Here is a 22835-nt window from a genome sequence, read left to right as displayed (position 1 = left end):
AAGATCTCATTCTTCTTTATGGCTGAGTAATATTCCATTATTCATATATATATATTCATTACATTATTCATATATATTCATATATATGTGCAAGTATATGAATAATAGAATGAATCATCTTTATTCACTCATCTGCCTATCGATATTTTTAAAAAGATTTTATTTATTTATTTGAGAGAGATAGAGCATGAGTGGGGGCAGAGGGAGAGAGAGAAAAGCAGACTCCCTGTTGATCATGGAGCCTGATGTAGGGCTGGATCCCAAGACCCCAGGACCCTGACGTCATGACTTGAGCTGAAGTTAGATGCTTAACTGACTGAGTCAGGCACCCCATCTGTCTGTCCATCTTTCAAAGCCAGTTCATGAGACTTATCTGTGGAATTGAGAAAGACCACCCTAAGATAAAGAGATTTTCTACTCCTTTGATCTCAGTGGTGTGATTTTCTCTACATACCCTTCATTCATTTATCATTTAAATAAACTTTTTTCCTGGCTTTATAAAGTTAACACATTATTCTAAAGTTAATGGTGATTCTTTTTTTTTTTTTATCTTTCTGATAATGGACAAGGAAAAATATCCATAATGAAATTACATCCAGAAAGATTCATTGTACCTATCTATTTTTACACAACAGTGGTAGACACCATTGAGGAGAGAACAAAAGAAGCACACATGTGCCCTAGAGAAGTTAGTTTATATTAGGTGTGCAGATATGCCACAGATAACACCAAGTGCAAAAAAGTACTTATTTTGATTTTGTGACATTTAGGCAATGGATCCTCAAGTTGCAATTACTTTGAAGCTCACCTCTTAAGTCCTCCAACCTTTCTGTAGTGACAGGAAACCTCTCTAGCTTAATGAAGCTTATTTGGGAAGAAGAAGGTCATGACCATCACTGACCATGTACAGTGCTCTCTAACCAGTAGTAGGGTTGTAAAACACATGATTTAACAAGTTTTCTTTCAACTATATGATGGAATCATGTCTGTTTTTCAGGTGCAGATGAAGAGACTGAAACACCAAGATATTTAAATGAATCTTGTCCAAGGCAGGTAAAAATAATTATATAAATATGGCTTTTGGTATTAGTTGGAAAGTATTAAGACAAACACTGATATCTAATTGTGCAACAATGTCAGAACTAGGGAATTTTGTCCTTTCCTACTAAATACCAAAAATTACTCATTACTTTGAATATTATTGTGGTTAACTAGCTATGAATCATAGAAATAACCATTACACTAGTCAACCAGTGGAAATCAGGAAGAGAACTCCAGCACATGCTAGGACCTATGAGTATTACTAAAGTAACTAATAATTCTTGATAAGGAACTAGAATACTCCTATGCCTACAAGATGTTTTTGAGATAATAAAGAAAAGAGATACTGTAATAGCAGTTATTAATATTTTTAATAAATTAATTCATTAACAAAAACAATTACTTGGATGCCAGAAAAAAACATAATCAGAATTTGGTTTTGCCATTGGTTTGTCAAGCCATTTTAGGCCAGCTTGTTTATTACTTTGGGCCTCAGATTCCTTGTTTATAAAATTCTGACACTCATACATGTTAGAATTCCTCCAATCAGCAAAACACTATTTCAACTCATACAATGGACAAAGTATAACATATGATTTTGTATCTTCCATTAAGAAAATATCTGTAAAAAAGAATAAAGTAGGAAGCAAGAGGATGAAAATAAAATCACTGGCCTCTACTTTGTGCAAGGCAGTGTGCTGGGTACTTTACATAGATCACCAAAATTGATCTCACAAAAACTCTATTAAATCAGGATTGCTATCTACTTTTAATTGAGGAAAAAATGCTGGAAAATATGTCTGGGTCAGAATTTTAACAAATATGCTACAAAGCAGAATAAAATAGCTTGATAATAGAGGAACACGGGAAATTTTAAGATGACAGAAGAATGGATAACTCCTTCTCAGAAGACTTTTTTTTTTTTTTTAATGTTAGTGAATCTTGGAAAGTTTAGGTTGCAAACACCAGAACTTCTCAAAGCCCTTTACTTGAGGTTGAAAATGAAATAGCTAAGAATATGTCATGGTAATAAGGATTAGGAAATTGATTCCCATTCTAAATATCTTTGTTCATTTAGCTCCAAACTTGAAATGTTTCCGTGGAACTAAAAATATCACTCTGAGCAGTCAAGACTCATTCTACCTATTAGAAACTTCTTTGAATTAATCTACTGAGAGTCAATTAAGAATTGAATGTTAGTCCTCAAGCTTTCCTACATGTCTATTTTGTCCTTCCCTTTTTTTCCAGGCTAATGAGGTCTTCACTTTCACTTTGACTTTATCACACTCACTGCACTTCAATTTTTGCCAGGTAAGAAATCTCAGTCTGCTGTTACCAGTCATCTTATGACTTTGGGAAAAATCTCCATTTTTCCTGGTTTTATGTGTATTAAACTGTTTACTAATTTCTCACATATGGAGAGTTAACTAATATTCTTCAAAGGGAAATTAAGTGATATGATCAGGAAAATATTAAAGACATTGTTTGAAGCTGAAAAATACATCACTGACCAATAATTTTCACCAAATACATTATTTTAAAATGTAAGCAGTTCTATAGTTTAATGGTAAATGCCAAGAGTCTAGTGGTTCAAATTCCCTTCAGATTGGAGAGATAAGCAACTCGTATAGTAGGAAGAGCCCGAAAATCTAGGCAAAGGGTTTTCACCTTTTTGTGAAAGCACTGGAGAGTCAGGAAGTCATTTTTTTTTTTAATACCAGTGAAACATTGGAGTCAAAAAATTCATTGACTCACTAACTCATTCTGGTTTCTATCATCTAGCTGCTCCTCCTCATGGGGGACCTCTTTTCCATTATGTATAGAATTGAAGGAAGCTACTGCCCATGTCATGCAATAGAAGCAATGCATGCAGAGAGATCCCTTTTGGCTTGACCAAATGGACCCACCAAACTGGGGTTTTGATTGTCAGTATAACAGCATAAAGATTTTGGGGTGTTTGGGATTCACAGCCACTGTATTACTAATGTTGGTGACTGCTGGTTAGTACAATAGCCATGATGATATATACGGGTTAGAATACTAACATACTAGCTACTAGAAATGCATCCAGGAAGAAAAACCAAAAAACATCCGGAATGAATTCCCAAAGGATGTGTGGATGGCCACTTGTCAGATGCTGCTGTATCAGCCCAAGGACTCAGCAGTGATGATCAGGCACAGAGATAGATTTAGCTAACATAACCTGGGATCTGCTCCTTTTGAAGCTAATAGACAGAGGAGATGACTATGTATGGTAAATATGCAGAAAGTTTTTCATCTTATTTTTGGTACCCTAGTTCAGAGGAGGCTAGAAGTTCAAGTAGCTGATCTAACATGTCTAGAGTACAGTACCTCTGGCTTCTTCGGGAGTCTGTCTGGTATGGTTGAATTTTGCCTGAGTATCCACAGTCTGTATGGGCTAAAGAACAGAATGTGACTGCTGAGAAATAGTCTTTGCAGAGCCTGATGGAAGTCCTACCAGATTTTATAGTAGAAATTCCTGGAGTTGACAAACGTTGGCTGAGCTGGAATCTAGTTCTGGAATCTCTACTGTAACCCCTCATCAACAGGCATTTGATTTACTGCTTTTGGAATATCATCCTGGAATTCTTAGATACCAGTATCTCTAATGAGGGATCTGCTATGACCATGTCTGTCTCATGTATCCCAAATCACTCTGGAAGGATGGATGTCTCTTCTTAGCCATAGGTGGGAAAGGGTTGAATAGGTGAGTTACTTTGCCACCAATAGACCAGGCAGGAAGGCTGTGCCCTCTAGAACTGGGCCGTAGCTCAGAAGGCCTGGGGTCTAAGTGGCACTTTCACCACTTCTCCATTTGTAGCAGGGGACAGGGGAATATATGTGCCAATGTCATGAATATCCATTTCCATACCTTTAAAAAAAAGTATATATAACACTGTCTGCAAGAACAGAATTACTTTGGCTCACACCTATTATCCTATCCAACTTTTTTTCAGTCTTCTCGCCTTATTCTATTATTTATCTGATACTTATACTCAATTATTTGTTGGTTAAGCAAGACAGATTCATGCAACTAAGAACTCTGAGCAATTAAATGGTTTTGAGCAGGGAACTGACCAAATTTTCATGTAAGAAGCTTTGTGCTTAGGGATGAATTTGAATAGACTGAGACTGAGTCAGGTTTAGGACATCAGCATATGGTTAGTGGTATTTAGGAAGGAGGGAAAGATTAATTTTTGTGTGTTAATATACTGATGGTTCCCTAAATAAACTTGGTTGGATTTTGAACTATGAAATGTTCTTAATGGTCAGTTATCAACCATATCTGTTCAGAGCGAGGTGAGAGACATGGTAAAATTGTTGTACATTTAGGCATTTCCTTAAAAATGTTTTGCATGCTTATTGGTTCACTAGCTTAATAAAGAACCCACATATTATCGCTATATGGTTTGTGAAGCCATAGCCTAAAATGTATGGTGAAATAGTAGGACATCTCTATAATTTTAGGGGCTTAGTTTTCCTTTTAAAATAGAGCTGTGTGTGTGTATGTGTGGGTGTATGATGTGCATGTGGGTGTATGTGTGTGTTTGTGTGTGAATATTCCCTAATATCATGCTATGGATATAGAAGAATATGAAGGGAAAATACCCTGTAAGAACCTAAGAATAGTGACATGTAAAGGATTCTGTTCTTAAGAAGCAAGATGAAACCATGCAGTCTAGAAATTTCCCTAGCAAAAATATCATTACATAATGCTCTTCATGCCTATAGTGGAAATATCTTTGTATACTGAAGAAAAAACATTTTTCATGCTTTCAGCATATATGCTGACTGTATGGGATGTTTCTATAAACCAGAGTCTTAATTAAGTTTTTTTTGATGACACGTAAGGAATGATAGGCAATCATGAGACCCTATTCTATGAAGATATTCAGGCTTACTCATTACATTTCATAACTGGCTATAACTTTTCCTCAAGAAAAGCCTATTTAATATTATTATGAAGAAAACTTATTTTGTTAGTTAATTTTTTATAAAAATGGTATATTCATCTGGTATTCAAATGAAACATAATATTTAACAATGAAAGATAGCTGTCCTATTCCCAGACCTCCATGTTCCCAACCTCTGTGTCTAAATTCAACTTCATTCAGATACCTGTTACTGGTTTATTCCTTTTTACCACCTCTGCTATAATTCCGATAGTAATTTAGTAGGATTATATGACAAAGTCCTATATCTTGATCCTAATTCTCTCATTTTTAACTGGATTATCAAAAATGTCATCATATTAACTGTTAGCAATTAGTGGTTTGTAATTCATCTGAAACCTGCTAATACACCAGCATGTTCTGAGTCCAAATTTAAAAAATGGCAACCTGCAAAATTGAGTAACACTCCCCCCCATTTTGGGATAGCTGACATTATTAGAATAAATCCACTCTATCATATAAACAGATATCTCGAATGAACTCATACACTCTTGATTCCCCCATACACTATGCTCTGTCTTACTTCCCACCCTTCACTTATGATTTTTCTTCTCCCTTGGGCATACTCACCTTTATTTCACTAACCATTCTGTCCTTTCAAGACCTAAGTGAGGTCCATCTATTCCATGGGAGATTATTTGACTGTACAAATACACTATTAACTTTCTTTTTTACTACATTTCTTTTTTAGTATTTGTGTTAATGAAGTCACATATTTATCACCAAAGTTACATTTGGGTATCTGATATTTAATACACACTATATTCACAGTGTCTGTCTTATCCTTTACACCTGCCAACAATCTATGAAGTCAGATTAGTGATCTGTTGCATAAATTCAACATATAGGGAACTGAGGCAATGAAAGAATTTTAAAGCCTACTCTGGGCTCCATAGTTCGGTGATTCTAGGGCTGTGAGTTGTATGGAGCTTTGCCTGAACTCAAAATGCACGATAGATACATTTAATAATCCTTTGCTGATACTAATTTCCCTCAAGCTCTGTCTGTGTTGCCTTTTCCACTACACTAAATTTGCTGAAAAAATCATACTCTGACTTCTGATAAATTGTTTATGTTTCTCAACTTCTCATGTGTGTCTTCCAACCACTGCCTTGAGGACAGTGTATCCTACTAAATGATAAATACATAGTAGGGAGCTCAAGAAATAGCTGTTGAATAAATATTTATGCACACTATGGGGGTCATTCCACGTTGGCTGATACACAAGATTAAGGCTGTATTGATTCTAGACTAAAGTGACTAAGGAAAATGCAAAATTTAAAAGCATCACAATTGGAAATGAAAAAAAAAAGTCAAATAACGCTGTTTGTTTTCCTTTATTTTGTTTTGTTTTGTTTTAGTATGGTTTGGTTTGGTTGTTGTGTAGTTCCTGAATTTACCCAGCAAATTACCCAGCGAAGATAGCTAATGTCAATGATGGTGTGAATCTAGCACCTAGAATCTTTTAGAGCCCGTTTTCAGGATTTTATCCTAAGCTTTTCTTTCTTTCTTTTTTTTTTTTTTGACTTCTACTTTCTGAAGATTGCTTTATTTAACATATCATGGTAGAATTTGAGATATTATATTCCTTTTTTTCTTTAAGATTTATTTATTTATTTTAGAGAGAGTGTGTGAGTGGTGAGGAGGGGCAGAAGGAGAGAGAGAATCCCAAGCCAACTCCATGCTGAGCATGGATCCCAATGCAGTGCTCCATCTCACTATCCCTAGATCATGACCTGAGCCAAAGTCAAGAGTTGGACACTTAATCAAACTGACCTGCCCAGGCACCCTAAAATTTTAGATATTATGTTCTTAAAAAGAAAAAAAAAAGATGTGTTCTAAAATATCTATAAATATTATTCATTTGGTCTTGAAGAAGATTTTGTATCAGTTTGGGGTCTAAAAATAGAAGAAAGAAAGCTCTTTTACAACATAAATACACAGGAGACAAAGTCCCTTTCAACAGAGGAAGCTCCGTGGTTACTGAAGTGTATGCAATTATAAACTCAATTGTTAAATCAAAACACATCCCAATCACCCTAGCATGTCGCTTTTAATGGGCAATACATTCCCAAGAAGGCAAGTTCTCTGCTAACAATATTGAACCAAATCATCAAAATTCAAAGAAGGGTCTATAAAATGTGAAATTCCATCAGCAAAGTGCACAGTGGGCCACAATGTGTAGATTAATAGGCAGCCTGTCAAGTATTTTAATGTATGCTTCTATTGTTGAAACACATGTGATGATTAGTAAAGTATTTGGCTTGAGCAATAAAAGATATAAAATAAATTAAAATCATGACACCTTCTGAATTAATAAAGCATTTGGTTAGGCTATATTGATAAATCACAAGCACAGATTAAAAAGCCCCCATAACTAGAAACATTTTCCCCCAGGCATGCTGAGACCTCACACTGGTCTTTCCTATGGCATATTCTTAAATGAGGATCTCTGTGAAAAGGAGAATAATAAGTTTCTGAAGAATCTTAGAAGACGAATACTTACTGGTTTAAGCCTTGAATGTAAGCTATCATCTATACCTGGCATCACTCATATTTCTTTTGGGTTCTAAAAATTAGATTTCTTTTTCCTAAGCTTGTTTCAGAACTACTTTCACCTCAAGAGCAACTTTCAATATTTTCTTGGAATTATGTCACTAGGAATACCAAAGCTGAGAAATACACATCAGAACAGAAATGATAGACCAAATAAATCCACTTTCACTTTGGTTATTAGTTTATGTTATGTGAGCTGAAGGAAGTGAAATGTTGAAAAGTCATCCAGATAGTTTCATCAGAGTAGTGGGGGCAACGGAATCCAAAAGGGTCAGAGAGATTTATCTTGTTCTTGAGTGGCAGACTTAGAAATGAAGCTGCTATGATAATTTGGTGATGGTCTTTAGCGCTTAATTCCAACGTTGCCCAGTAGGGGCGCTCATAATTTGGAGGGGGTAAGAGAACTTAAAAAAAAAAAAAAAAAGTTACTTTGTACTTGGGGTAGGCAGGGGAGTTGTCTTTTGGGGGATAAGCACTTCCAGAAGGAAAGGCACATTATTTTTATTGAGGGATTAAATTCATGGTTTGCTTTTCCAGGTTTGCTAGTTGTTTCAAAGACCCATTCAATCCAGCACCAGAAGTTGAAACTCATGTGAGGTATTTTTGAACCAAAAATATAAAAGCAGACTCATGGTCATTGCCCTTCATTATCTCACAGTTTAAAACCTGAAAGTCACTTACAGTAAAAGGACAATATGGAAAATGCTACGAAAAGAGTAACAGCTGGATGCTATGTGAGTAATTTAGGTTGGATCTAACTGAATCAGGTGGTGTAGGAGCATCAGGGAGGCATCAGGGAGGCATTACATGAAGGTCATCTAGAACAATGGTAATGAAGATATTTCCTGATGGAGGATATGGAATGAACAAAATATTTTTACATGGAATGGAGGGCATTTAGGTTGGACAAGAGGAGGCACTCAGAGGGACAAATGGGAAAGGGTTACAGCACATGTCTTTTCAATTATTTGAAGTTGGATTAACTTTTTTTCAATAATAAAAAGAAAAGAAATCTATCAGGAGATAAATTTAGATCTTTTTTTCTGTAACAGCTTTCAAAATAAATAAATAAATAAAATGAACTACTTCTGAAGGCAATAAGTTCCCCTTATCCCTCAATAAAGTAGGTCAGATGCTGAGTGACAGTGTGGAGATGTTCTTGAAGGTTTCAACCTTGGCAGTCTATATTCCTATGAAATGAGTGGGACAGTTAAAAAGGGAGAGCTAGCCTCTGAAAGTAATCTTCAGGGCAGTGTACTCATTAATAACTCAGAACAGCCTTTTACCAGAGAATTTTACAAGAAATATGTAAACTTCTTTTCATGTACTTAAACTTCTTGTCAGATATGTAGATACCTTGTCTTTGGCTCAGATAATGAAATGTATGTTCACACTTCTGTCCCTCTTTCTCCTGTGCTTTAGTAAAATTTTTCTAGATTATGGAAGTTGGTCAATTATATCAGTAGCTTAATGGTTTGGGCGAAACAAGCTTTTGAGTAAAAAAATAAGACAGTTAATAGCTATTATCCCATGTAGAGAAAAAAATGTGTAAGTGATTAATGATTGAAACAGAGATAAATGACCACTGCAGAAAATTTTGGAAAATAAAAGTAAAAGAGTAAAAACATACTTAAAAGTATGTTTTTTAAATTCCAGTTATCAGTTACCTTTTCCCTAGGATATGCATTTTAATTTGGAATCACCTACTTTCTATATTGCTTATATATTGCTTTTAAATTTTATATTATATAATGAACAACTTCTCTATAATTAAGCACTATTGAAACTTTTTAAAGCTATACAATAGCTTATCCTAGATTTGTATCATAATTCACTTACTCAATCCCCATTGTTGAAGATTTAACCTATTAACCACAATGTAACCAAACTTGTATTTCAAACAGTATTTTTAAGATCAACCATTTAAACATTTTTTGTATTTCATTTTACTTAAAAGTGTAGAAATAATAAAGGTGTATATTTTTATTTTTAAAATGCTAAGATAATTAAAATGAAATTCCATTACCTTTCCTAGAAGTAACAATTATTAACAATTGAGTGACTACATTTCCCAGTTTATACCTGCTAATTTGGTATAGTTGTTAATGTAATAGAAATATTTTTAATTCATAGAAATGTCCCAGTTCAAATGGCAAATCATGTAAGCACCTTAGTTAAGAGTTCGTAGTGTAAATGTATATTTCTTTTACATATTTCCATAGCTTCTACATATGCAAATTTTGAGATAGAGTTATTGTCTATATATTAACAACTTAGTTAATAATGATATTTCTTAAATAACTTTCCATAACAGAATATACAGCTCAATCTCATTTCTTTTAACTTTTGTGGTATTCCCAAATATAGATAAGCAAAGTTTTATTAATTCAGATCAATAATTTCAAAATTATGATGTTAAAGTATAATTTTTAAAAGGTAATATAATGACTCTTACACACATATAAAATGAAAACTCATCAGACATTTTTACCTTATCAGTGAATGAGAACACTCACTAAGATGCTAGCACTGGTTCAGAGAATTTAACATACACACACACACACACACACACACACACAAACATGCATACACAAATATACCAAAATTAATTTATAGATATGTTCAAAGCTGGTCAATATTTACAACTCAATGGATACAATTTATTTGTATTTAAATGTAAATACACTATTAACATTACTATCAGTTTTCTACAATTCACCATTTTTTTTTCAAAGAAAATGACAGGCAGAAATAACTCAGAGGGTATACTAGAGGCCCCAATGGGATTTTAGATTGTATTCAGCATATTTGTCATTAATAAGAATACTACAAAGGATATTTTTAATATGTAATATCTTCTCATGTGAAAAAGCATGAGATACTTCCTTTCCCTCCCTTTCTCTCCTTTTTCCTCCCCCTTTTACTTCCTTTCCTTCTCCTCCTCTTCCCTCCCCTTCCCTGACCTCCAGTTCCTTGGTCTCCCCTCTTTTCCCTTTGCAATTTCTTAGTTGTCTTTTAAAGATATTTCTTTAGAATCTATTTTTATCTATCTAACATCTATCTTTTACCTGTCTTTCATGTATCTATCTATCAGCGAGATATAATATTTTATCATTTGAACAATTTGTGAAAATTCAATTCAGTGCCATTAAATACATTCACAGTGCTGTGCTACCATTACTATTATCTAGACCTCAATTTTTTTATCATCCTCTATAAAAACTCTACCTGATCAACAATAACTCCACATCTCTCCCTTCCCCCTCACCAACCTCTAATATGCTTTCTGTTTCTACATATTGCCTACTGTAGGTAGTTTGTATATGTGGAATCAAACAGTATGTGTCCTTGTTTGTCTGCCTTATGTCACATAGAATGTTTTCAAGGTTTACTCATATTGTAACATACACCAAAATTTGTTTTCCTTTTACGGCCATTGATAATATTTTCCAATTGTACTATATATCACATTTGGTTTATGCATTCATCTGTTGGTAGATATTTGGATTGTTTTTACATTTTAGATATTGTGACTAATGTTACTATGGACATTGGTATAAAATATGTGTTTGAAAGGGTGCCTGGGTTGCTCAGTGGTTAAGCCTCTGCCTTCGGCTCAGGTCACGATCTCGGGGTCCTGGGATCGAGCCCCACATCAGGCTCTCTGCTCAGCAGGGAGCCTGCTTCCTCCTCTCTCTCTGTCTGCCTCTCTGCCTACTTGTGGTCTCTGTCAAATAAATAAATAAAATCTTTAAAAAAAAATGTGTTTGAGTCCATGCTTTCAATTCTTCTCTTTTTAAAAAAAAAAATCTTTTATTTATTTATTTGACAGAGAGAGATCACAAGTAGGCAGAGAGGCAGGCAGAGAGAGAGGGAGAAGTAGGTTCCCTGCTGAGCAGAGAACCCGATATGGGTCTCCATCCCAGGACCCTGAGATCATGACCTGAACTGAAGGTAGAGGCTTAATCCACTGAGCCACACAAGTGCCATCTGCTCTCAATTCTTTTGGATATATATCTAAGACTGACATTGCTGGATCATATGGTAATTCTTCTGTATGACTTTCTGAGAAATTGATGGTTTTCCACAGCACCTGAACCATTTTATATCCCCACTTTCAATGTACCCGCTCCAATTTCTGCACATCTTCCCCCAGTGAGTATTATTTTTTTTAAAGATTTTATTTATTTACTTGGCAGACAGAGATCACAGTAGGCAGAGAGGCAGGCAGAGAGGTGGTGGCAAGCAGGCTCCCCACTGAGCAGAGAGCCCAATGCCGGGCTCAATCCCAGGACCCTGAGATCATGACCTGAGACAAAGGCAGAGGCTTAACCCACTGAGCCACCCAGGCGCCCCTGAATTGTTTATTTTTAATAGTCATTCCAATGCATGTAAAATGGCATTCCTTTGTAATTTCATTTGCATTTCCTTGATGATTAATAATGTTGAGCACCTTTTCATATGTCTAGTGATCATTTTTATATCTTCTGTAGACAAAGCTCTCATCATCCTTTGTGTATTTTTAATTGATTTTTTTCTTGTTAAGTTTGAAGAGTTTTTTTAATATATTCTGGATATCAAACTCTTATATTTATAACTGTAATTCCCTCACTCTGATTTTCTTGATAGTATCCGTTGATGGACAAAAGTTCCTATTTTTGATCCGGTCTAATTTATTTACTTTTTAGTTTTATTTTAGAGAGAGAATGCATGTACATGCCCAAGTGCAGGGAGCAGGGGAAGAGGAAAGAGAATATGAAGCAGATTTGGCACTGGGTATGGAACATCACATGGGGTTCGATCCCATGACCAAGAGATCATGACCTGAGCTGAAACCAAGAGTTGGTCACTTAACTGACTGAGCCACCCAGGCTCCCCATAATTTATTTACTTTTTGTTGTTGTTACTAAGATCTTGCTGTCACATCTATGAAATTGTTGCTGAATCCAATGTCTAATGTTTTTTTCACTATTATCTCCTAAGAATTTTATAATTTTAGCTCTTCTGTATTTCCCATTTCTGTGAAAAAGTTTGTTAGAATTTTAATTGTAGATCAATTTAAGGAGTATTGACATCTTTATTTATTCTTTATTATTTATTATTTTCACCAGTCTCTCATATATATATATATATATATATATATATATATATCTGGAAATCACATGTATAATTTGGGAAATCACATGTACTACTCTATTGTTTCGAGATTTTATATTATCCTCATGATGTCCTTCATTAATCCATTCTTTATAGTAATAATGTTGTTATTTTATAATTATATTTAAAATATTTTGTTATTTATTCCATCTAAATTTTAAAAATATAATTGATACAGGCATATCTCATTTTATTGTGCTTTACTTTATTGTGTTTTGCTGATACTGCATCTTTTATTCTTTGAAGGGATTTGACAATGCTGCACTGAGCAAGTCTATTGGCATCATCTTTTCCAACAGCATTTACAAACTTTGTTTCTCTTTCACATTTTGCTAATTTTTGCAATATTTAAAACTTTTTCATTATTGCTGTATTTGCTATGGTAATCAGTTATCACTGATTTGATTTGTTGAAAGCTCAGATGATGGTTACCCTTTTTTAGCAATAAAGTATTTTATAATTAAGGTATGTACTTTTTTTTTCTTGGAGACATGATGCTATTGTACACTTTAGTGTAAACATTATACTATATTTAATATAACATTATATGCACTGATAAAACAAAATAATCACTTCACTCTCTTTATTGTGATACTTGCTTTATTACAGTGGCCTTGAACTGAACCAGCAATATCTTGGATGTATGCCTGTGTATGAATCTGACTTATTTTTTCTCTAAATCCATACTAATTGCTCTAGGAATAACACAATTCTCATGAATGAGCTCTGAGTCAGGTCAGAAAAATCACAAAGGTGTAAGAATAAGGTTTTTCAAGAGAGTTGAAAAACATTTTGATTTTTGGAGGAGCTCTAAAACCTATTAACTTATCAACAGTGGTACTGATTATCAATACTGCCAAGAATCTGGGAGAGAGTCAGGGCATTGACAGTACTGCATTTCTTTCTGTAATCTCTGGGCAGGAGGGAAGATATATATCTATATCTACATCTATATCATCTATATCTATATCTATCTATCATCTATCATCTATATGTCATCTTCTTTTTTGCTTTTTCCAGTATCTAGAGGGCATCCTTATCCTTTGTCTCATCACCCCATCTATCTTGAAAATTAGCAAAGATGAGTCAATACCTTCTCATATTGCATTTCTCTGACCTTCTCCTCTTTTGCTTGCCCTTCACTTTGAACACATGTGGATTATCATGTATTATCATCCTATCTTAAGATGGACTGATTAACGAATTCAATTCCATTGCAGTATTAATTCCCTTTGCCATGTATCATAACATATAAATATGTTGCAGAAATTAGAATACAGATAGCTTTGGAAATTATTATTTTTCCATAGTCACACTCTGCCCCTCTGAAAAAAACTTTTGTATCCAAGTTGGATCTTTTCACAATGTCTTCATATTTAAAGTTACTTAATTACCCTATCTTTGCACCAAATCTCCTTTAACTCAGAATCCTTTCTATGGGAGTTCTTAGATTATTTCTCTTTAATCTTTGTCCTGTAAGAATTTTATGTTGAAAATTCAAGCTCCTCTATTTTTGGATTGACAATCTTATTCTTAATTCTTTAATTTATTCCTTCTTTTTTTTAATTTACTCAAAAATGCATGAATATTTTATATTTTGGAATGCATTAAGTTCAACTACACTGTTTTATTCTATTTATGTTTTCTTTGACACGTGATCACTTCACATTAAATTCTAGATTCTAAATTATTTTAGCACAGAAATTAAGTTGCTTAATCTACTACATTCTGAAATTAATTATTGCTGGTAAGACTTAATGAGACCATTGTGATATTATTTGAAACAAATCCAGCTTCCTTTAGATTTGCTCTTAGAGTTTCTATTTGGCCTGAGTTTGGAAACAGAAATAACCAGATTGATTAGACACAAATGATAAACTGACAAAAAACTATGCTTATTATGTTCAAGGAGATAAAGCCAAACTCACTAACTGTAACTTTTTAAAAAATTTTTGCTGATCCAGAATGATCACAGACTGCAAGACTTCAAACGACATTTATTATCACACACTTTCCTAGGTCTGAAGTCAAAGCTGGTGTTTTTGTTCAGGGTCTCATGAGGCCATAATCAAAGTATTGGCAGTTTGCATTCCCTTCTGTAACTTAAGATATTCTTCCAAACTAATCTATGTCATTGGAAAACTTTATTTCATTGCTGTTTTTATATGAGGGTTTTGTTTCTTTTGTTGACTGCTAGCTAGCCAGAGCAAAATAGAAGAAGAATAGCTTAGTAATATTTGAAGATTTAATGACTGAAAAATTTCCTTAACAGATAAAAAACAAATTTCTCCCAAATCCATCAGCCCAGTAAATGCTAAACAGAAAAATATAAAGAGGGGCGCCTGGGTGTCTCAGTAGGTTAAAGCCTCTGCCTTCAGCTCAGGTCATGATCCCAGGACCCTGGGATCAAATCCTGCATCGGGCTCTCTACTTATCAGGGAGCCTGCTTCCTCCTCTCTCTCTCTCTCTGTCTCTGCCTGCCTCTCTGCCTGTTTATGATCTCTGTCAAAGAAATAAATAAAATCTTTAAAAATATATATAAATAAATCTATACCTAAAATATCGGTGTGAAACTAGAGAAAACATACCAAAGAGAAAATCTTAAAGGCAGTTAGAAACAGAGTATCTTTAAAGAAACAACACTTTAATCAGAAGATTACTTCTCAAACACCAATATTTGACTAAGATAAAAATAAAATGGTAACAACAAAAATTCTTACCAGTTTAGTGTCCTGTAGGTTATCCAGCAAAAATATTTCATGATAATACAATTTAAACATCAAAGGATAACAAAATGGGAATTTACTACAAACAGAACCATACTAAAGACAACATAAAGGGCTTTATTTTGGAAGACACAATCCCAGGTCAAAGGTCATAACTGCAGTGTGAAATAAACAAATACTAAATATGTCTGTAAATTTAAATGAGCATAACAGAAAGAACATCACCAATAATGATAATAATAATAATAATATTGCTTTCTGAAATTTAATGTCTGTGATTAATAAAATTATAATTACATAATTCTGGAAGTAATTAAAACAAATTAAAGGTTTTCAGGGTTTTACCTTACCTGTGAAGATGAGAAATGTACTAGATTTGGGGCACCTAGGTGGCTCAGTTGGTTAAGAGTCAGCCTTGGGCTCGGGTCATGATCCCAGGGGCCTGAGATAAAACCCTGCATTGGGCTCCCTGCTCAGTGGAGTGCCCGCTTTTCTCTCTCTCCCTCTCCAACTCCCTCTGTTTGTGTGCTCTCTCTCAAGTAAATAAAAAAATAAAATCTTAAAAAAAAGTTCTAGAGAACGTTGAATGTTGATAAGGCATTATCAAGGTTTTATGCTTTAATTTTTAGAATAATCAATTAGAAAATAAGAAACTAAGGGCCTACTTTCTAAGCTTATAGAAAGAACATTGTTAATGGAAATAACATATTTAAAAAATGATAAAAGGACAAAAATACCATAGAAAAGGCTGCTGTGTTTCTAGACATGTGTCTAGCACACAATTATATATTTAAATTTCAAGTATATTAGTATTTAATAATGACTGACTAAATACTATAATTAAATGGAAATTGATGAGATTGAATTTAAATAAAATAATTGCATGTTGCTAAAAAGGACATCTGGAAATAAACTTACCAGAAGATGGAAATATAAAAATTTTAAAAAGGATACTAGGTAAAAAATATACCTGATGAACCTATATCTATCATAGAGCAAAGAGATTCTGAGGCACAAGCTTTATAATAGATGTAGCAAGTGACCATATAAAAATCAAGTGTTTCAGTTTATCCAGAGATGCTACAGTTCTAAATATGCACATTCTTAATAGCATAACCCCACAATAGATAAAATTTGAAAAATGCTGTAAATTGCTCTAAGTTGGGCTTCTTTGGAGAGAGGTCATGAAGAATAGTAAAAGTAGTTTATTAGGGAGATGGACTGCAGAGGTGAGGGAGTGAAACTCAAATGGGAATAAAGCCAACAAAAGTTTGTGTCGGTTCCTACCTTGGGCTTCTGAGGCATTATATTTCTGGTGAACTCCAGAAGACAATTGAGCTCGCAATTATCGCAATTAATTATTATAATTAAGGAAGCTGTGAGATTTATTTATTTTTTAACAGCTTAAAACTTTTCTACTGGCTTTAAATATCCTTGTCCTTAATTCTTGCTGCTCAAGCAGTCCAAGGTTAAAGTCCAGCCAGAGACTTGCAGGTGTTTCCTGTGACCACCACTGTCATCATCTGGGCTGTGTAGTGGTGGAATGATTCCAGGCAGAACACTTCATACATATTCAGTCATATTTGAAAAGGTGAGTCCCTCTCTGTAACTAAGCAGAAAAATCATCATCATCATCATCATCATCATCAGTAAGGAATCAAGAGCAAAATGAGATAAAATATAAATTCTCACCAATATCAAAAAGATCATGTGAAAATATTATGAACATAATTATGCAAATAAATCTGAGTATTTAGATGGCATGGGTGTAGAATGAGAGAAAAAACATGAGTATTTTTATTCCTACTAAGAAATTGCTTAAATTTATTCCTCACATTTCCATTTATGGAAGTTATTACCACTGCATTTTTTTTCACCAAGTATTTGAGGAAGAAATCATATTTCCAACCCATAAGGCTAGGAAAATCTTAATACCAAAACCTGAACAAGGATGTTTTAACAAAATCAAATTATAGACCACATGTATTCAGATTAAAATAAAGTCTTAAAGAAAACACTAACAAAATGAATGCAGCAATAACTACATAATATAATGTAATTAAGATAAGTTGAAAACTAAGATGGTCTATCATTCAGATTCAGTTTATATAACTTACTATATTAACACAATAGAGAGAATATTTAAAAAACCTTAATACATGCAGAAAATATTGATAACATTTAATATATATATACCAAGCAAACTTGGGATAGAAGAGGACTTTCCTAATCTAAAAGGATATGTAACTTTTATCTTTAATATATATCAAACATTATTATTATGGGTGAAATATTGAAATCTTTTTATTTTATTGAGAGGAAAACAAGAAGGTTCACCACTTCTATTCAGTATCTATATCAGGTCCAGAGCCTCTAGGCAATATCTTAATGCAGGAAAAAAGTAGTAAAAGAGAAAAGAATTGTAAAAGAGAAGAAAACGTTAAGTTCTTATATGATACAATTATGTAAAGAACGGAGAACCCAAGAGACATTATAGTTAAATTATTAACCTTTAAAACAACAAGGTTGTAGAATTAAAACTCAATGCAAAAATAATGTTTTATGTAAAAATTAGAAATTTTATAGTCTTACAGTATCAAATACTTAAAATTTGATATAATTAAATTGATATAATAAAAACCAAATAAAGCCAAAACTTGTTCAAGCCCTCAAAGTAGAAAACTTCAAAACATTTTTGAGAGATAACAAAGGTATGTGAGTAAATGGAATTGAAGATTAAGGTTTATAAAGATAAAACTGTCTACATATTAATCAAAAGACTGAAATAATTTCCAAATTCCGAAACATAAAAAATCACTAGTAATTGCATTAAAAATAATAAAATAACTGGTAATAAATTTCATCCAGTAGGTGAAAGACCTATACAGTGAAAACTATGAGACATTGATGAAAGAAATTAAAGAAGACAAAAATAAATGGAAAGACATTTGTGCTCACATGGTAAAACAATTAATACTGTTAAAATGTTCTTACTTCCCAAAGCAATAAACAGATTACGTGCAATCCTTATCACAATTGCAATGGCATTTTTGCACAGAAATAAGCAATCCTAATCTTTGCATAAAATCATAAAAGACCCCCCCAAAACAAAGAAAACTTGAAAAAGAAAAAAAAGACCATTACATTTCCTAATTTTAAACTATATTACAAAGCTGTAATCAAAACAGTAATGTATTAGCATAAAAACAGATATAGAGCAATAGAACAGAATAGACAGCGCAGAATTAAACTCATACATATATGGTACATTAATTTATGATTAAAAAGGGCCAACGATATCCAATAGGAACAGGAGAGTATCTTCAACAAATGGTGCTGGGAAAACTGAACAGCCACATGCAAAAGAATGCAACCAGACAACTATCTAACACTATGCACAAAAACCAACTCAAAATGGATTAAAGACTTAAATGTAAAACTCAAAACCATAAAATCCAAGATGAGAATATAGGTAGTAAGTTCCTTGAGCTAAGTCTCAGAAATGATTTTTTATGTTTGATAACAAAAGCAAAGGCAATAAATGCAAAAATAAACAAGTGGGACTACATCAAAGCAAAAATACATCTGTACAGCAAAGGAAATCATTAACAAAATGGAAAGACAACTTGCACACATGATAGAAAATTGGGATGCCTGTGTAGCTTTGTCAGTTAAATGTCTGACACTTGTTTTTTTGTGTTTTTTTTTAAGATTTTATTTATTTATTTGACAGACAGAGATCACAAATAGGCAGAGAGGCAGGCAGAGAGAGAGGAGGAAGCAGGCTCCCTGCTGAGCAGAGAGCCCAATGTGGGGCTCGATCCCAAGACCCTGGGATCATGACCTGAGCCAAAGGCAGAGGCTTTAACCCACTGAGCCATCCAGGAGCCCTGACACTTGGTTTTGACTCAAGTCATCATCTCATGGGTCATGGGTCATAACATTGACCCCTGGGTCATACTCCACACTCAGCAGGAAATCTACTTGAAGATTCTCTCCCTCTTCCCTTCCCCTTACTCTCTCTCTAAAATAAAGTAAACCTTTAAAAAAGAGAAAATGGTCAGAAAGAAAGAAAAAAGAAATGGTCAGAAGAATCACTTGATATTTGTCTTTCCCGGACTTACTTTACTTAAAATAATCGCTGTAGATCCATGCACATTGTTGCAATAGCAAGATTTCATTCTTTTTATAGATGAGTAATGTTCCATTTTTTGTGTGTGTGTGTGTGTGTGTGTGTGTACATATACATATACCACATCTTCTATCCATTCATCAATTTATGGACACTTGGGTTATTTCCAGATTTTGACTATTGTAGAAAATGCTGCCATAAACATCAGGGTGCATGTATCCCTTTGAATTAGTATATTTGCATTCTTTGGATAAATACCTAGTAGTACAATTATTGAATCATAGGTAGTTCCATTTTTAACTTTTTTTAAAGATTTTTTTTTTATTTGACACAGAGAGAGAGATCACAAGTAGGCAGAGAGGCAGGCAGAGGGAGAGGAGGAAGCAGGCTCCCTGTTGAGCAGAGAGCCGATTCAGGACTCGATCCCAGGACCCTGAGATCATGACCTGAGCCAAAGGCAGAGGCTTAACCCACTGAGCCACCCAGGCGCCCCATTTTTAACTTTTTGTGGACTGTTTTCCAGAGGGACTGCACCAATTTGTATTTCCACCAACATTGCAATAGGATTCTTCTTCCTCCACATCGTCACCAACAGCTATTATTTCTTGTATTGTTGTTTTTAGTCATGATTTTTTAAGAAGCAAAACAAATGAGTAAAGAGAAAAAGGAAAAAAAAATAAAGAGGGAGAGAGGCAAATCAAGAAACAGACTCTTAACTATAGAGAACACACTAATGGTTACCAGAGGGGAGAGGAATGAAGGGATGGGTGAAATAGGTGATGGGGATTAACAAAGGTACTTGTGATGAGCACCAGGTGTTGTACTTAAGTGTTGAACCACTAAATTGTATACCTAAAACTAATATTACATGATATGATAACTAACTGGAATTTAAATAAAAAATAAAAATAAGGGAGAAGGAGTCAAGATGGCGGAGAAGTAGCAGGCTGAGACTACTTCAGGTATCGGGAGATCAGCTAGATAGCTTATCTAAAGATTGCAAACACCTACAAATCCAATGGGAGATCGAAGAGAAGAAGAACAGCAATTCTAGAAACAGAAAATCAACCACTTTCTGAAAGGTAGGACTGGAGGAGAAGTGATCCAAAGCGATGGGAAGATAGACCACGGGGGGAGGGGCCGGCTCCCGGCAAGCGGCGGAGCAACGGAGCACAAAATCGGGACTTTTAAAAGTCTGTTTCACTGAGGGACATCGCTCCAGAGGCTTAACCAGGGTGAAGCCCACGCAGGGTCAGCGTGGCCTCAGGTCCCGCAGGGTCACAGAAGGATCAGGGGTGTCTGAGTGTCGCAGAGCTTACAGGTATTAGAACGGGGAAGCTGGCTACAGAGACAGAGCCGAGGAGTAAGCTCTAATCTCGGGATTACCTTGAACCGGTTGCAGGCTCGGTCAGCTCGGAGCGCGGCCGGAGGCGAGGGTGACGGGAGTAATTGGGCACTGTTCTCTGAGGGCGCACTGAGGAGTGGGGCCCCGGGCTCTTGGCTCCTCCGGGCCAGAGACCAGGAGGCCGCCATCTTCATTCCCGACCTACGGAACTCTACGGAAAGCGCTCAGGGAACAAAAGCTACCGAAAGCAAACCTGAGCGGATTACTCAGACCGGCCCGGGTAAGGGCGGTGCAACTCCGCCTGGGGCAAAGACTCTTCAGAATCACTACAGCAGGCCCCTCCCCCAGAAGATCAACAAGAAACCCAGCCAGGACCAAGTTCACCTACCAAGGACAGCAGTTTCAATACCAAGGAGAGCAGCGGAATTCCAGAGGAGGAGAAAGCAAAGCACTGAACTCATGGCTTTCTCCCCATGATTCTTTAGCCTTGCGTTAATTTAATTTTTTTTTTCTTTTTCAATTTTTTTTCTTCTTCTGCTAAATCTTTTTAACTTTTACCCTTTTCTTTTATAACGTTTTTTAACTAGTTTATCTAATATATATATATATATTTTTCCTTTTTATATTTTTTCTTTATTGGTTTTCTTTTTTTAATTGTTTCTCTTTTTTTTTCTTTCTGAACCTCTTTTTATCCCCTTTCTCCCCCCTCACAATTTGAGATCTCTTCTGATTTGGCTAAAGCATATTTTCCTGGGGTTGTTGCCACCCTTTTAGTAGTTCACTTGCTCCTTCATATACTCTTATCTGGACAAAATGACAAGGCGGAAAAATTCACCACAAAAAAAAGAACAAGAGGCAGTACCAAAGGCTAGGGACCTAATCAATACAGACAGAGGTAATATGTCAGATCTAGAGTTCAGAATGACGATTCTCAAGATTCTAACCGGGCTCAAAAAAGGCATGGAAGATATTAGAGAAACGCTCTCGGGAGATATAAAAGCCCTTTCTGGAGAAATAAAAGAACTAAAATCTAACCAAGTTGAAATCAAAAAAGCTATTAATGAGGTGCAATCAAAAATGGAGGCTCTCACTGCTAGGATAAATGAGGCAGAAGAAAGAATTAGCGATATAGAAGACCAAATGACAGAGAATAAAGAAGCTGAGCAAAAGAGGGACAAACAGCTACTGGACCATGAGGGGAGAATTCGAGAGATAAGTGACACCATAAGATGAAACGACATTAGAATAATTGGGATTCCAGAAGAAGAGGAAACAGAGAGGGGAGCAGAAGGTATATTGGAGAGAATTATTGGGGAGAATTTCCCCAATATGGCAAAGGGAACAAGCATCAAAATCCAGGAGATTCAGAGAACCCCCCTCAAAATCAATAAGAATAGGTCCACACCCCGTCACCTAATAGTAAAATTTACAAGTCTTAGTGACAAAGAGAAGATCCTGAAAGCAGCCTGGGAAAAGAAGTCTGTAACGTACAACGGTAAAAATATTAGATTGGCAGCAGACTTATCCACAGAGACCTGGCAGGCCAGAAAGAGCTGGCATGATATATTCAGAGTACTAAACGAGAAAAACATGCAGCCAAGAATACTATATCCAGCTAGGCTATCATTGAAAAGAGAAGGAGGGATTAAAAGCTTCCAGGACAAAGAAAAACTGAAAGAATTTGCAAACACCAAACCAGCTTTACAGGAAATATTGAAAGGGGTCCGATAAGCAAACAGAGACCCTAAAAGTAGTAGATCAGTAAGGAACAGAGACAATATACAATAACAGTCACCTTACAGGCAATACAATGGCACTAAATTCATATCTCTCAATACTTACCCTGAATGTTAATAGGCTAAATGCCCCAATCAAAAGACACAGGGTATCAGAATGGATAAAAA

At 34.9% G+C, this 22835-nt stretch overlaps 1 pseudogene; it reads left to right on the top strand.

Annotated features, from left to right (window-relative positions):
- LOC111160853 overlaps positions 1-3744 on the top strand; it is a 93673-nt pseudogene extending 89929 nt beyond the window's left edge.
- Positions 3745-22835: the final 19091 nt, after the last annotated feature.

This window comes from Enhydra lutris, unplaced genomic scaffold (assembly GCF_002288905.1).
Source record: "Enhydra lutris kenyoni isolate GAN:26980312 unplaced genomic scaffold, ASM228890v2 scaffoldscaffold78, whole genome shotgun sequence".
Taxonomy (NCBI): domain Eukaryota; kingdom Metazoa; phylum Chordata; class Mammalia; order Carnivora; family Mustelidae; genus Enhydra; species Enhydra lutris.
This window is presented reverse-complemented; position numbering and strand designations above follow the sequence as displayed.